The 17,428-nt window shown below is 39.4% G+C and overlaps 3 pseudogenes; all 3 read right to left on the bottom strand.

Moving 5' to 3' along the window:
* Positions 1–2,315: 2,315 nt before the first annotated feature.
* On the bottom strand, positions 2,316–3,307 carry LOC147630428 (uncharacterized; annotated as a pseudogene).
* A 3,281-nt stretch (positions 3,308–6,588) lies between these two features.
* LOC147630427 (uncharacterized) lies at positions 6,589–7,580 on the bottom strand (annotated as a pseudogene).
* A 3,279-nt stretch (positions 7,581–10,859) lies between these two features.
* On the bottom strand, positions 10,860–11,635 carry LOC147630426 (uncharacterized; annotated as a pseudogene).
* Positions 11,636–17,428: the final 5,793 nt, after the last annotated feature.

Below are 17,428 nucleotides of genomic sequence, written 5' to 3'. Positions count from 1 at the left end.
TGTCTTTTCGGTGTGTGTTTCTAGGATTTAGGCTGTGTGTGGTTGTTATTTAGGACGCATTCACTGTTTTAACAATTGTTTTGTTTGTGTGATTTGTTATGTGTTTTTGTTGTTTGTTTTGGTTTGCATGTGGATTGGTTTTTTGTGTTTGTTTGTTTTAATTTTAGGTACATTATGTTTCTTGGAAGTTGTAATCGAATTGTTTGAATGGTTAGTATGTGCAGATATGGTATTTTCTTTGTATTTTTGCATTGCTAGGTGCAAGGAGATGGGGGAGTAACTTGGGAACAATGATATCATAGTATTGAAGGTTGTTTCTGGACATGCATTTTTTGCTACTCAGAGGATATGCAGTGTTCTACAGGTGTATTTTCTCCAATATATTTGTTTTTTTTTGTATCACTTGCATGGTGTGTGTAATAATGGGGTTTGTGAGTTGTGTTAATCCAGTTGCAATTGCTTGGTACTTGACTTATATGATTCTTTCTTTTGGAAAGATTTGGGGTTTATTGGTCAAGGATACTAATTCTATGAGTTTCTTGCTGAGCTCTGTAGTAGAAATTGGTCATTACCACATTCATCTTAACTAGGCATGTGCTGCATTGACTATCTTTTTTCTCTTTAATGGTAGGTAACAGCTTGGAAGTGCTTAAGAACTCTAGTGGAAGGAACTTTTCTCTCTTATTCCTGGGTTATAATGACCATAATAGTCTCGATTTTCATGATGAGCCTGGGGAGGGTTTTCAAATCATTGCCTTTGAAAAATGATGAAAAAAAAGAAAAAAAGAAAAAAAGAGAAGAAAAAAAAGGGAAGAAAAAAAAATTCAAATGTATGTATGTGGTATATGTGGTCTATCGCCTTAATGGTTCTTGGTAGGTGAGGAGAGTCATGCTGGCAGGGTTGTCAGTACTCTAAACCGATGCCTTGGGCTGTTTTGGGATAGCCATCGTCATGTGAGCTTGGTAGGTTCTTGGAGTCAACCTAGCCGGGAGGCAAGGTCTGACAATCGCAGCCTAGTTTCATATGGGGTGGTTGCCATTGTGGTGTGCATTTGGTTCCAAAAAAAAAAAATCAAAAGAGAAAAAAAATTGAAACGAGAAAGTCATGGTTCTGATATAAGGGAATTACAATCAGGCAATGACTTCCATGGTTAGTTGTGCTACTATTGTCTTTATGAAATATGGAAGTGAGTGGAAGGTAGTTTTCCTAGAGTTTTATAGTTATGGATGGGTTGTTTCCTATTTGTTAAAGTGGAAATATTATAGACATAGTGAGGATGTTGTGGTAGTTGCTAATTTTTACTGTTTTTGGGATTTGATGTTTGCTTAATAAACCTTTTGGTTTATCTATTGGTTAGTGTTATATAAGTCTTGTAGTGGTGTTTGCAACTTGGATTTTCATTCACTCATTTATGTGTGCTGATGTGAAGGTGTTGAAGGTTTGTTTTTGTTTTTTGTTTGTTTGTTTGGAACGTTATAATTCTAGTGTATGGTTGGTGATTGTTTCAGAGTGATGAAGTGGAGATGTGATGCTAGGCAGTGATGGTAAAGAAGTTAAGTGTGGGGGAAGCTGAAAATGAAGTTGCTGCTGTGTTCGCGAGGACGCTCATATTTCAGTGTGGGGGGAATGATGATCCCTGGATTGAAGTCATTTTTAGCAATTTTTAGGGTTTAAATAGGGTCAATTGTGGTTATTTTAGGTGCATTTTCATGGTATTTGAAAGCATATGTGTGTGGAATGTCATGGTATTTGCATGCATCATGATTGTCGATGTTGTCCATTGGTGTAAGCAATTGCATAGGAATGGTGACGATTAATATTATTTTGTAGACAGAGGAGGTTGTATGTAAGTGGGTAGAGAGAAGAGAGAGATCGAGAGGGGAGAGAACGAGGGTTAGTATAGTTAGGTGGGAACACAAATTTGTAGACCTTAATGTGGGTACAAATTTGTAGACCTTAATATGGGTATAAATAAAAAAAATTCAAATTAAAAAAATGGAGGGGTGGGTAGTTTTAGCACCCGTTGGTACCTTCTTGGAAGAAAAGAAGAGAGAGAGAGAGAAAACAAGAGAGAGAGAGAAAACGGTTCTTTCTCTAGCTGGCGTGAAGAACACGAGGAGGAGGAGGAGGAGGTAAGCCTGTTTTTTGTTTGTTTGTTGATTAATGTGTTTGAGTGTAAGAACTTGTTGCCGCTGTTGCCAGCGCCACATAGTCGGGCAGAGAGAGAGAAAGAGAGAGAAAAGCAACACAGGATGGGGTGAAGCAAGAGCAAGGGGAGGTGATTACGCCAAGCTAGAGAGAGAGAGAAAGAGAGTCAAGTGCTCTTGCACTGTGTAGATGGCCTGGAAGGACGCGTGCCGGCATTGTGAGGACATGGGGACTCAACGGGAGGAAGCATGCAGTTGTATTGGATGCAAACGGAGGCGGTGAGGGAAGAGACGTGCCAGGGCTAAGGGGGAACTCTGTGAGAAAGTTATCCTGGAGAAAGAGCGTCTGAATGGAGGAAGATAGGAGAAGGTCGATGAACTCTTGTGGAATCGCACCTGTGAAGCGATTATTGTTGAGGTAGAGGTTCCGAACAAAGGTGAAGAAGGGGGAAATGGGCCCGGAGAGTTGGTTGAAGCCGAGGTCCACTGTGGGTATGACGACAAGTTGAAGGGGAGAGAGGGAGCCGGAGAGAAGGTTGCGGTGCAGGGAGAGGAAGGTGAGGGGGCTGGAGAAGAGCGACATGGGGACGAAGCCGGAGAGCTGGTTCTGACTGAGATCCAGGAAAGAGAGGCTGCGGAGAGCAGCGAGGTTGGCCAATCCTCCGGTCAGGCGGTTGTGGGCGAGGTTGATAGGTTAGTGACGGGGGCAGAATAGGTAGTGGGCCGTCCAAGCAGTTGCGCTTGACGTCTAAGTGGTCGAGAGAAGACGAGTCGGCGAAGGAGGACGGGAGGCTGCCGGTAAGGCGGTTGTGTGCCAAACGAAGAGTGACGAGGCTGGGCAGAACCGCCAGCTCAGTCGGGATGCTGCCCGTGAGGAGGTTGTGGCTTAGTCCCAGGTTTTGTAGTTATTTAGATCATTTTGTCCGTGGAGTCACCAGTGCATGCGCCTGCAGGGCTACAAAGAATACTAATTGTAATACATAATTAGTGTAAGGTAGGGAGAGAGAGAGTGAGAGATAGAGAGACTCTCTCTTTATTAGAGGAGGAGAGTGAGAGAGGTTATCAGCATTCACAGAGGGCAGCTGCATGGAGAGGAGACGGCCGATTGTGACACAGCCGAGCATCCAAGGATGATAGCATAGCAGGGGGCTGCTGCCATGTAGAGAGAGAGAGAGAGAGAGCACCTATGAGTTGCCGCCTTAGCATTTGGGATTATAAGATTTGTAGTGAGCACATGATGTAGGGGAAGGGTCTTACGGGCTACCTAGCACAACCAGGAGAGCATAGGTAGCAAAACATTGAAGATGTTGCTTTTGGGTAGGCCATAGATTAGGAGAGAGGCATAGCCTTATTGCATGCACATGGAAGTCAAGGCTCGCCATGAAAGTAGCCAAGGTGAGATGCATAAGAAGAGGTCCATAGAGGGACCATAGTGAAAGCAAGCCAAAAGGGTGGGTATAAATAGGGTAATCCAAGTAGAGATGAAAGAACAAAGACTTTGCAGATATTTGGAGAGGACACAGAGAATGAAAAATAGAGAAGGAAGAGAAAGAAAGAAGAAGGAAAGAAGAGAGAGGGTAATATGAGTGTGCTATGTGTGTACATGCAAAATAGGAAAGAGAGAGAAAGAGATTTGATCACTTTGACATGGTGCATACTTAAAAGTAAAAGCATGAGAGTGTGAGAGAATGTATTAGATTGTATGCATTATTCTTGTGTTTGTGTTTCAGGATGAGGAGGAATAAAGAGAAAGAAAGAAGAGAAAGAAGAGAGTTCATGAGAATAATGAGTAGAGAGAGAGAAGAAAGAAAGAAAGAGTTTTGAAGTGTGAAAGAGAGAGAGTGAAGAGTGGAGTAAAGTGAAGATTAGCCAAATGTTGAATGCAGTGATGCTATTGCAGATTGACTGAAACGTGGAAGTGTTGGAGATATCGGTTCTTTTTCATTAAACTATTGGAAACAATTTACACAAAAACATTTTGACATTAAATTTCTTTATTCAGTTTAGAATGGTGAAGTTGTGTCTTGAAGATCTGTTGGGTCGTAGTAGTTTGTTCTTTTCCATTTGTGTGTCTGTGTGGGTGTGTGTAAATAAAACATTGTAAATTATTTCATACAAAAAGATGTCTTTTCGGTGTGTGTTTCTAGGATTTAGGCTGTGTGTGGTTGTTATTTAGGACGCATTCACTGTTTTAACAATTGTTTTGTTTGTGTGATTTGTTATGTGTTTTTGTTGTTTGTTTTGGTTTGCATGTGGATTGGTTTTTTGTGTTTGTTTGTTTTAATTTTAGGTACATTATGTTTCTTGGAAGTTGTAATCGAATTGTTTGAATGGTTAGTATGTGCAGATATGGTATTTTCTTTGTATTTTTGCATTGCTAGGTGCAAGGAGATGGGGGAGTAACTTGGGAACAATGATATCATAGTATTGAAGGTTGTTTCTGGACATGCATTTTTTGCTACTCAGAGGATATGCAGTGTTCTACAGGTGTATTTTCTCCAATATATTTGTTTTTTTTTGTATCACTTGCATGGTGTGTGTAATAATGGGGTTTGTGAGTTGTGTTAATCCAGTTGCAATTGCTTGGTACTTGACTTATATGATTCTTTCTTTTGGAAAGATTTGGGGTTTATTGGTCAAGGATACTAATTCTATGAGTTTCTTGCTGAGCTCTGTAGTAGAAATTGGTCATTACCACATTCATCTTAACTAGGCATGTGCTGCATTGACTATCTTTTTTCTCTTTAATGGTAGGTAACAGCTTGGAAGTGCTTAAGAACTCTAGTGGAAGGAACTTTTCTCTCTTATTCCTGGGTTATAATGACCATAATAGTCTCGATTTTCATGATGAGCCTGGGGAGGGTTTTCAAATCATTGCCTTTGAAAAATGATGAAAAAAAAGAAAAAAAGAAAAAAAGAGAAGAAAAAAAAGGGAAGAAAAAAAAATTCAAATGTATGTATGTGGTATATGTGGTCTATCGCCTTAATGGTTCTTGGTAGGTGAGGAGAGTCATGCTGGCAGGGTTGTCAGTACTCTAAACCGATGCCTTGGGCTGTTTTGGGATAGCCATCGTCATGTGAGCTTGGTAGGTTCTTGGAGTCAACCTAGCCGGGAGGCAAGGTCTGACAATCGCAGCCTAGTTTCATATGGGGTGGTTGCCATTGTGGTGTGCATTTGGTTCCAAAAAAAAAAAATCAAAAGAGAAAAAAAATTGAAACGAGAAAGTCATGGTTCTGATATAAGGGAATTACAATCAGGCAATGACTTCCATGGTTAGTTGTGCTACTATTGTCTTTATGAAATATGGAAGTGAGTGGAAGGTAGTTTTCCTAGAGTTTTATAGTTATGGATGGGTTGTTTCCTATTTGTTAAAGTGGAAATATTATAGACATAGTGAGGATGTTGTGGTAGTTGCTAATTTTTACTGTTTTTGGGATTTGATGTTTGCTTAATAAACCTTTTGGTTTATCTATTGGTTAGTGTTATATAAGTCTTGTAGTGGTGTTTGCAACTTGGATTTTCATTCACTCATTTATGTGTGCTGATGTGAAGGTGTTGAAGGTTTGTTTTTGTTTTTTGTTTGTTTGTTTGGAACGTTATAATTCTAGTGTATGGTTGGTGATTGTTTCAGAGTGATGAAGTGGAGATGTGATGCTAGGCAGTGATGGTAAAGAAGTTAAGTGTGGGGGAAGCTGAAAATGAAGTTGCTGCTGTGTTCGCGAGGACGCTCATATTTCAGTGTGGGGGGAATGATGATCCCTGGATTGAAGTCATTTTTAGCAATTTTTAGGGTTTAAATAGGGTCAATTGTGGTTATTTTAGGTGCATTTTCATGGTATTTGAAAGCATATATGTGTGGAATGTCATGGTATTTGCATGCATCATGATTGTCGATGTTGTCCATTGGTGTAAGCAATTGCATAGGAATGGTGACGATTAATATTATTTTGTAGACAGAGGAGGTTGTATGTAAGTGGGTAGAGAGAAGAGAGAGATCGAGAGGGGAGAGAACGAGGGTTAGTATAGTTAGGTGGGAACACAAATTTGTAGACCTTAATGTGGGTACAAATTTGTAGACCTTAATATGGGTATAAATAAAAAAAATTCAAATTAAAAAAATGGAGGGGTGGGTAGTTTTAGCACCCGTTGGTACCTTCTTGGAAGAAAAGAAGAGAGAGAGAGAGAAAACAAGAGAGAGAGAGAGAAAACGGTTCTTTCTCTAGCTGGCGTGAAGAACACGAGGAGGAGGAGGAGGAGGTAAGCCTGTTTTTTGTTTGTTTGTTGATTAATGTGTTTGAGTGTAAGAACTTGTTGCCGCTGTTGCCAGCGCCACATAGTCGGGCAGAGAGAGAGAAAGAGAGAGAAAAGCAACACAGGATGGGGTGAAGCAAGAGCAAGGGGAGGTGATTACGCCAAGCTAGAGAGAGAGAGAAAGAGAGTCAAGTGCTCTTGCACTGTGTAGATGGCCTGGAAGGACGCGTGCCGGCATTGTGAGGACATGGGGACTCAACGGGAGGAAGCATGCAGTTGTATTGGATGCAAACGGAGGCGGTGAGGGAAGAGACGTGCCAGGGCTAAGGGGGAACTCTGTGAGAAAGTTATCCTGGAGAAAGAGCGTCTGAATGGAGGAAGATAGGAGAAGGTCGATGAACTCTTGTGGAATCGCACCTGTGAAGCGATTATTGTTGAGGTAGAGGTTCCGAACAAAGGTGAAGAAGGGGGAAATGGGCCCGGAGAGTTGGTTGAAGCCGAGGTCCACTGTGGGTATGACGACAAGTTGAAGGGGAGAGAGGGAGCCGGAGAGAAGGTTGCGGTGCAGGGAGAGGAAGGTGAGGGGGCTGGAGAAGAGCGACATGGGGACGAAGCCGGAGAGCTGGTTCTGACTGAGATCCAGGAAAGAGAGGCTGCGGAGAGCAGCGAGGTTGGCCAATCCTCCGGTCAGGCGGTTGTGGGCGAGGTTGATAGGTTAGTGACGGGGGCAGAATAGGTAGTGGGCCGTCCAAGCAGTTGCGCTTGACGTCTAAGTGGTCGAGAGAAGACGAGTCGGCGAAGGAGGACGGGAGGCTGCCGGTAAGGCGGTTGTGTGCCAAACGAAGAGTGACGAGGCTGGGCAGAACCGCCAGCTCAGTCGGGATGCTGCCCGTGAGGAGGTTGTGGCTTAGTCCCAGGTTTTGTAGTTATTTAGATCATTTTGTCCGTGGAGTCACCAGTGCATGCGCCTGCAGGGCTACAAAGAATACTAATTGTAATACATAATTAGTGTAAGGTAGGGAGAGAGAGAGTGAGAGATAGAGAGACTCTCTCTTTATTAGAGGAGGAGAGTGAGAGAGGTTATCAGCATTCACAGAGGGCAGCTGCATGGAGAGGAGACGGCCGATTGTGACACAGCCGAGCATCCAAGGATGATAGCATAGCAGGGGGCTGCTGCCATGTAGAGAGAGAGAGAGAGAGAGCACCTATGAGTTGCCGCCTTAGCATTTGGGATTATAAGATTTGTAGTGAGCACATGATGTAGGGGAAGGGTCTTACGGGCTACCTAGCACAACCAGGAGAGCATAGGTAGCAAAACATTGAAGATGTTGCTTTTGGGTAGGCCATAGATTAGGAGAGAGGCATAGCCTTATTGCATGCACATGGAAGTCAAGGCTCGCCATGAAAGTAGCCAAGGTGAGATGCATAAGAAGAGGTCCATAGAGGGACCATAGTGAAAGCAAGCCAAAAGGGTGGGTATAAATAGGGTAATCCAAGTAGAGATGAAAGAACAAAGACTTTGCAGATATTTGGAGAGGACACAGAGAATGAAAAATAGAGAAGGAAGAGAAAGAAAGAAGAAGGAAAGAAGAGAGAGGGTAATATGAGTGTGCTATGTGTGTACATGCAAAATAGGAAAGAGAGAGAAAGAGATTTGATCACTTTGACATGGTGCATACTTAAAAGTAAAAGCATGAGAGTGTGAGAGAATGTATTAGATTGTATGCATTATTCTTGTGTTTGTGTTTCAGGATGAGGAGGAATAAAGAGAAAGAAAGAAGAGAAAGAAGAGAGTTCATGAGAATAATGAGTAGAGAGAGAGAAGAAAGAAAGAAAGAGTTTTGAAGTGTGAAAGAGAGAGAGTGAAGAGTGGAGTAAAGTGAAGATTAGCCAAATGTTGAATGCAGTGATGCTATTGCAGATTGACTGAAACGTGGAAGTGTTGGAGATATCGGTTCTTTTTCATTAAACTATTGGAAACAATTTACACAAAAACATTTTGACATTAAATTTCTTTATTCAGTTTAGAATGGTGAAGTTGTGTCTTGAAGATCTGTTGGGTCGTAGTAGTTTGTTCTTTTCCATTTGTGTGTCTGTGTGGGTGTGTGTAAATAAAACATTGTAAATTATTTCATACAAAAAGATGTCTTTTCGGTGTGTGTTTCTAGGATTTAGGCTGTGTGTGGTTGTTATTTAGGACGCATTCACTGTTTTAACAATTGTTTTGTTTGTGTGATTTGTTATGTGTTTTTGTTGTTTGTTTTGGTTTGCATGTGGATTGGTTTTTTGTGTTTGTTTGTTTTAATTTTAGGTACATTATGTTTCTTGGAAGTTGTAATCGAATTGTTTGAATGGTTAGTATGTGCAGATATGGTATTTTCTTTGTATTTTTGCATTGCTAGGTGCAAGGAGATGGGGGAGTAACTTGGGAACAATGATATCATAGTATTGAAGGTTGTTTCTGGACATGCATTTTTTGCTACTCAGAGGATATGCAGTGTTCTACAGGTGTATTTTCTCCAATATATTTGTTTTTTTTTGTATCACTTGCATGGTGTGTGTAATAATGGGGTTTGTGAGTTGTGTTAATCCAGTTGCAATTGCTTGGTACTTGACTTATATGATTCTTTCTTTTGGAAAGATTTGGGGTTTATTGGTCAAGGATACTAATTCTATGAGTTTCTTGCTGAGCTCTGTAGTAGAAATTGGTCATTACCACATTCATTTTAACTAGGCATGTGCTGCATTGACTATCTTTTTTCTCTTTAATGGTAGGTAACAGCTTGGAAGTGCTTAAGAACTCTAGTGGAAGGAACTTTTCTCTCTTATTCCTGGGTTATAATGACCATAATAGTCTCGATTTTCATGATGAGCCTGGGGAGGGTTTTCAAATCATTGCCTTTGAAAAATGATGAAAAAAAAGAAAAAAAGAAAAAAAGAGAAGAAAAAAAAGGGAAGAAAAAAAAATTCAAATGTATGTATGTGGTATATGTGGTCTATCGCCTTAATGGTTCTTGGTAGGTGAGGAGAGTCATGCTGGCAGGGTTGTCAGTACTCTAAACCGATGCCTTGGGCTGTTTTGGGATAGCCATCGTCATGTGAGCTTGGTAGGTTCTTGGAGTCAACCTAGCCGGGAGGCAAGGTCTGACAATCGCAGCCTAGTTTCATATGGGGTGGTTGCCATTGTGGTGTGCATTTGGTTCCAAAAAAAAAAAATCAAAAGAGAAAAAAAATTGAAACGAGAAAGTCATGGTTCTGATATAAGGGAATTACAATCAGGCAATGACTTCCATGGTTAGTTGTGCTACTATTGTCTTTATGAAATATGGAAGTGAGTGGAAGGTAGTTTTCCTAGAGTTTTATAGTTATGGATGGGTTGTTTCCTATTTGTTAAAGTGGAAATATTATAGACATAGTGAGGATGTTGTGGTAGTTGCTAATTTTTACTGTTTTTGGGATTTGATGTTTGCTTAATAAACCTTTTGGTTTATCTATTGGTTAGTGTTATATAAGTCTTGTAGTGGTGTTTGCAACTTGGATTTTCATTCACTCATTTATGTGTGCTGATGTGAAGGTGTTGAAGGTTTGTTTTTGTTTTTTGTTTGTTTGTTTGGAACGTTATAATTCTAGTGTATGGTTGGTGATTGTTTCAGAGTGATGAAGTGGAGATGTGATGCTAGGCAGTGATGGTAAAGAAGTTAAGTGTGGGGGAAGCTGAAAATGAAGTTGCTGCTGTGTTCGCGAGGACGCTCATATTTCAGTGTGGGGGGAATGATGATCCCTGGATTGAAGTCATTTTTAGCAATTTTTAGGGTTTAAATAGGGTCAATTGTGGTTATTTTAGGTGCATTTTCATGGTATTTGAAAGCATATGTGTGTGGAATGTCATGGTATTTGCATGCATCATGATTGTCGATGTTGTCCATTGGTGTAAGCAATTGCATAGGAATGGTGACGATTAATATTATTTTGTAGACAGAGGAGGTTGTATGTAAGTGGGTAGAGAGAAGAGAGAGATCGAGAGGGGAGAGAACGAGGGTTAGTATAGTTAGGTGGGAACACAAATTTGTAGACCTTAATGTGGGTACAAATTTGTAGACCTTAATATGGGTATAAATAAAAAAAATTCAAATTAAAAAAATGGAGGGGTGGGTAGTTTTAGCACCCGTTGGTACCTTCTTGGAAGAAAAGAAGAGAGAGAGAGAGAAAACAAGAGAGAGAGAGAAAACGGTTCTTTCTCTAGCTGGCGTGAAGAACACGAGGAGGAGGAGGAGGAGGTAAGCCTGTTTTTTGTTTGTTTGTTGATTAATGTGTTTGAGTGTAAGAACTTGTTGCGGCTGTTGCCAGCGCCACATAGTCGGGCAGAGAGAGAGAAAGAGAGAGAAAAGCAACACAGGATGGGGTGAAGCAAGAGCAAGGGGAGGTGATTACGCCAAGCTAGAGAGAGAGAGAAAGAGAGTCAGGTGCTCTTGCACTGTGTAGATGGCCTGGAAGGACGCGTGCCGGCATTGTGAGGACATGGGGACTCAACGGGAGGAAGCATGCAGTTGTATTGGATGCAAACGGAGGGGGTGAGGGAAGAGACGTGCCAGGGCTAAGGGGGAACTCTGTGAGAAAGTTATCCTGGAGAAAGAGCGTCTGAATGGAGGAAGATAGGAGAAGGTCGATGAACTCTTGTGGAATCGCACCTGTGAAGCGATTATTGTTGAGGTAGAGGTTCCGAACAAAGGTGAAGAAGGGGGAAATGGGCCCGGAGAGTTGGTTGAAGCCGAGGTCCACTGTGGGTATGACGACAAGTTGAAGGGGAGAGAGGGAGCCGGAGAGAAGGTTGCGGTGCAGGGAGAGGAAGGTGAGGGGGCTGGAGAAGAGCGACATGGGGACGAAGCCGGAGAGCTGGTTCTGACTGAGATCCAGGAAAGAGAGGCTGCGGAGAGCAGCGAGGTTGGCCAATCCTCCGGTCAGGCGGTTGTGGGCGAGGTTGATAGGTTAGTGACGGGGGCAGAATAGGTAGTGGGCCGTCCAAGCAGTTGCGCTTGACGTCTAAGTGGTCGAGAGAAGACGAGTCGGCGAAGGAGGACGGGAGGCTGCCGGTAAGGCGGTTGTGTGCCAAACGAAGAGTGACGAGGCTGGGCAGAACCGCCAGCTCAGTCGGGATGCTGCCCGTGAGGAGGTTGTGGCTTAGTCCCAGGTTTTGTAGATATTTAGATCATTTTGTCCGTGGAGTCACCAGTGCATGCGCCTACAGGGCTACAAAGAATACTAATTGTAATACATAATTAGTGTAAGGTAGGGAGAGAGAGAGTGAGAGATAGAGAGACTCTCTCTTTATTAGAGGAGGAGAGTGAGAGAGGTTATCAGCATTCACAGAGGGCAGCCGCATGGAGAGGAGATGGCCGATTTTGACACAGCCGAGCATCCAAGGATGATAGCATAGCAGGGGGCTGCTGCCATGTAGAGAGAGAGAGAGAGAGAGCACCTATGAGTTGCCGCCTTAGCATTTGGGATTATAAGGTTCGTAGTGAGCACATGATGTAGGGGAAGGGTCTTACGGGCTACCTAGCACAACCAGGAGAGCATAGGTAGCAAAACATTGAAGATGTTGCTTTTGGGTAGGCCATAGATTAGGAGAGAGGCATAGCCTTATTGCATGCACATGAAAGCCAAGGCTCGCCATGAAAGTAGCCAAGGTGAGATGCATAAGAAGAGGTCCATAGAGGGACCATAGTGAAAGCAAGCCAAAAGGGTGGGTATAAATAGGGTAATCCAAGTGGAGGAATAAAGAGAAAGAAAGAAGAGAAAGAAAGAAGAGAAAGAAGAGAGTTCATGAGAATAATGAGTAGAGAGAGAGAAGAAAGAAAGAAAGAGTTTTGAAGTGTTAAAGAGAGAGAGTGAAGAGTGGAGTGAAGTGAAGATTAGCCAAATGTTGAATGCAGTGATGCTGTTGCAGATTGACTGAAACGTGGAAGTGTTGGAGATATCGGTTCTTTTTCATTAAACTATTGGAAACAATTTACACAAAACCATTTTGACATTAAATTTCTTTATTCAGTTTAGAATGGTGAAGTTGTGTCTTGAAGATCTGTTGGGTCGTAGTAGTTTGTTCTTTTCCATTTGTGTGTCTGTGTGGGTGTGTGTGAATAAAACATTGTAAATTATTTCATACAAAAAGATGTCTTTTCGGTGTGTGTTTCTAGGATTTAGACTGTGTGTGGTTGTTATTTAGAACACATTCGCTGTTTTAGTGGGTATTTAGTGCGTTGGACTAGAGAGTAGGAAGGCCAGTCAAGGCACAAAGATTCTTAGGTATTGAAGAACATAATGATCATTATTGTGGGCCTGCACGGGATAAACCAAGGGAGGCATTTAACCCTATGCTACATGTTCACAGCAAGGACACTTTGTCATGCTGCACCCAGATGACACAAACATCTATCCAATTTGGCTTGCTATGGTTGAATCGGATATTGATGTGATGAGCCTACATCACCAAATTACAAGAAATTCTTGATTCAATATTGGGAACCTTGTGCAAGGAACAAAGGCTTATGCTGATTGTTGTGGAAGGGATATTGGCAAATTAATGAGGTAGAACAACAAGTATGGGAAAATGCTAATGCAATTCTTTGGTCGTGGAAACCAAGGAATCCACCACCATACAAAAGAATCAAGATACCAGAAAAGGAAGCCCGTAAAGCAAAAGCATGCTTAGGCTTGGCTTGTGAGGATGAAGCTCATATTGATGGTTCCTTCAATGAGGAGTAGCATTTGTAGATTCAATATTGACAATGTGGATTTTTAGGTTATAACTCTAATATCCAAAAGAGATGTACTTTGTTATCTTCTTTATTTTTTATTTAATGAATGAAATTTTTTATTTTCACTTTTTGAATGAAATTTTTTTTTGTGCCTCCTACATTTTTTTGATATAATAATGTTTCTATCTTATTTGTTCAATTATTTCATAAATTTTGTGCAGTGTACAACTGAATTGGTGCAGGTCCTTGCAAAGAAACAAATACCACTTTCATATTTATGGTGTTTATCAACACCACCTTCCTACATGATTATCAAACTCCTTTCAAATATGTTTATGCACAAATACTAATACCACTTTTTTGGTTTGAACGGTGATTATCAACACTACCTTCCTCCGTTCTATATTAAGAAATTCCACAATAACTTTTCCCACATTAAGTGGGAAACTCCCATAATACATGAAACCTCTCAATTTCAAAATTCCCATAATGTAGGATTTTTCCCATAATACCTAATGCGGTCTTAAGTACTCTCTTTGTAATAGAGTAAGGATAGTTTTGTTTTGTTGGGGAAGCTTAATTTACTAGCTTTGTTTGAGTGTGAGCATGGATGTGAGGTTGCGATGGCTTTCACTTTTTGAAGTGAACAAGACTACAAACGCTATGTTTGCTCTTCTCAAGGGTGACCATGAGTATAGAATGTGATCTTCCAACTTCATTGGCTTTATGGTTCTTTTTATGATTTATTGTTACATATTGGCTTGATGTGTTTTGGTGTGCTGTCCTCAGGTGACTCACAAGAGAACTTGTTCTAGATAAAATTTAGATACGTTCTCTAGAGATTTTAGCAGACTATGTGTCCATCCGTGAAGAGCATTGTGTTGCCATCTGAATCCTGATCATACACTCCGAGATTACTATGAGGAATTAAAGATAGAAGTGCAGAGATACATGTTTCCATTGGTGACAAAGAATGAGGTCCATTAAAGAGACAAAGAGGTCTAGGCTCTAAAGAAAGTGGATATGGTGGAGATGGTTGCACAACGTCTAGTGTTCAGGTACATAAAACCTAGCCTCTCCCTTTGGAGCCTGCTTTGCATGTGTAAGATTCCTCCCTCTAGCTTTTGAGGTGTAAAGGTGTAAGAACCTCCGCTTCTGTTCTTGTAAAATTTTATTCCCCTCTCTGAAATAGAAGAAAGATTTTGTTTTACCCTCTTTGACTTAGAGAGAGAAACTATCTAGAGAGAGATAATCCAAAATTGAGATATCTTTGGATATAAAATTCCTCCTAGTGTCTAAAATGGATTCCCTTGAAACAGAAGTTCAAAATGAACTTTCCAATGTGCATTAGGAATTAATTGAAAATGGTATAAGGGACCTTAGCCTAAGGGTCTACATTTTCAGAAATTTTTAGATTATGGTCCAATTAAGGTTCCAATGGGCCAATTGGATTAATCCAAGTGTTGGGATTAGATAATTCCAAAAGAATAAAAGAAAATACCCAAAAACGTGTAAATGCTCACATAAGACGAAGAGTTGACTGAGTACAATGTTTATTATGAGATGTAACTAAAAAAAATGAGATATTTTAGAATAATGATGCATTTTTGACACCTTGGTAAGGAAAGGGGGACTCTTGAGGTACGCACATCTTTCACATGTGTGGAAGGGTTTTTAATTCAAAAAAATTATGATATTTGTATCTCTCTCCTGGATTAAACCAAATAAAAAAGGGAGCCAAACTAGTCCAAATCTTGTCCAAATTGAGTCAAACTGAACCTGGAAAATTCTAGAACCCATTTGGACTTGGTTAGTGGACTCCCTCACCTATAAATAGACCCTTACTCATTTGTAAAGGAATATTGAAGCTATACTAGGCTAGTATTATATTAAAATATTAATAATTTATATTATCCTTTAAAATTTTTCCTCTCTTGGGAGCTTGGAGCTCTCTCTCTCTACAACAACTCTTGGAGTTGCTCTTCTCCTCTTGGTGAACCAATAATTATTGATTGGTTGGGGGCTTCACTGCAATTAGAGAATCAAATCAAACTTGGAGGTAAAATCAAATCTTACGGTTCTTTTTTGAATTTTCTCGATAACTTTCTTCTTCTCAACCCCTCTCAAGCTTGAGAAGATTTCAAAATTATTATTTTAATTCAAATCAAGCTTTTTCTTAAAGTCTTAATACTTAATTAAGAGAAAGTTAATCTTTATGCTTATTTGTAATGTTCTCTTTAAGTAAATCTCTCTCTCTAGAAGAATAGCCATCTTTATGGCTAAATCCCTTGAAAAATGATACTTCTCAATGATAGTCTCTTAATTCAAAGCTAAACTCTATGCTTGATAAGCTAGAGATTAAGAAAATAGTATTCTTATGATTTTGTGAAAGAAAATAATGGTTATTTCTTTCAGATTATTTATAAGTAGTTAAAAACTACTTTGATTTGATTCTAAATGAGAAATAGATTATCCTATCAATTTGGGAAAGGAGAAATAATGGAATTAGCTTAATATAGTGGGATAATCATAATTAGGTTTATGATTATGGCTAAAATTATGATTTAAATTCATAGTTTGATTTTAAGCATAAAAGAGGAACTACTATCATATTTTCGTTACAAGCTTTTATTCTTTAGAAAAAAATTTAAGAATTATCAATAATAGCAGCGAAGCTATGGCAAAATTTTCAGAGAAATAATACATATCTTATTTTTATGCATAATGCTAAAAGAGGACTTCCTACCATATCCTAGGCTTGGACATCCTATGTGATGAGATGTAATATGATGTGATTGGATGAGAATGAATGAAGGACGATGGGAATACATATGATTGGATGCAAAATAAGCAATGTAAATTGATGTAGAAGAATGTGAAATAACAAGAAATGATGTGGAACAATTTGGAATACACATCCGCATCCATTCTTCCACATACTCATCCACATCCACATCCACGTACTTCCCATCTCACTCTTTCACATATCCTCTCATCTCATTATTCACATCCACATCCATTTTATTACATCACATCCTATCACATCCCATACACATCTTATCACATCTATTCACATCCTATCACATCCCATACACATCTTATCACATCCATTCACATGCTATTTTCATCTTATCACATTCATTCACATCCTATCGCATCCCATACACATCCTATCACATCCCATACACATCCTATCACATCTATTCACATCCTATCACATCCCATACACATCTTATCACATCCATTCACATGCTATTCCCATTTAATAGCTTTTTCTAGTTCGATACCGATAATGGGACTTTTTCTAAATTTCTACCAATTGTTTGGCCTAATCAAAGGTTCTTTTTCTCGACAACTATTTCCATATTCCTTCTCAATTCCTCAATTGAATTATATTCAATATTCCTCTTTTGAATAAAAGAATTCATGGGATTTGTAGAAATCAATTCTACCCATATTTTCACTTTTGGTAAATAATCATAAATTGAATTATACTAAAATTTTCTCTTCTTCCCATTTAATTTCTTGGATCTCAATTACCATGGAAATTCCTCTTTTTACATTTTATTAATTGCATTCCAATGTCATGGGTATTCCTCTTTTATCATTAAATATTTCTCATAAAGTAAATTCATCTAAAATAAAATACCCATTAGTTCAATATGCTAGGAATTTCTCTTTTCCCATCTAAATGATGGAATTCCAAATGTCATAGGAATTCCTCTTTTAGTGTAAAAATATTCCTCATAAATAAAATAAATTTATCTAAATTTCACCTATGGACCTAATTAAAATACTCATTAATTCCAATATACTAGGAATTTCTCTTTTCCCATCTCAAATGATGGAATTCCAAATGTCATAGAAATTCCTCTTTTAACATAAAAAAATGAATTACTAGAAATTCCTCTTTTACTAATTACTATTTATGCATAAACATAAAAATTAAAATTTCCATGATTATAATGAGAATCATTCAACTAATCTAGCATGATTAATCCTAGAATATTGTAGGAAGTCCTCTTTTCATATTATGAATGAAAATGATTTATGTGTTTATTTTTCAAAAATTTTACCATAGCTCTGCTGTTATTACTGATAATTCTCAATAAATTTGAAAGAATAAAGTTTAGTATTTTTCATGTGACTAGAACAACCACTAATTAGATCATTATCCAATTATGGATTGATTCTTAATTTTACCATAAATTAAATAGCATAAAAGTATTAAAAAGCCATTATTTTGGTCTCCAATTAGACAAGCATAGTATTT

The sequence above is a fragment of the Cibotium barometz genome, chromosome 16 (genome assembly GCF_041138505.1).
Source record: "Cibotium barometz isolate CiBa-2024 chromosome 16, ASM4113850v1, whole genome shotgun sequence".
In the NCBI taxonomy this organism is placed as follows: domain Eukaryota; kingdom Viridiplantae; phylum Streptophyta; class Polypodiopsida; order Cyatheales; family Cibotiaceae; genus Cibotium; species Cibotium barometz.
Note: the sequence above shows the minus strand (reverse complement) of the source record. Positions and strands in the feature narration are given on the sequence as shown.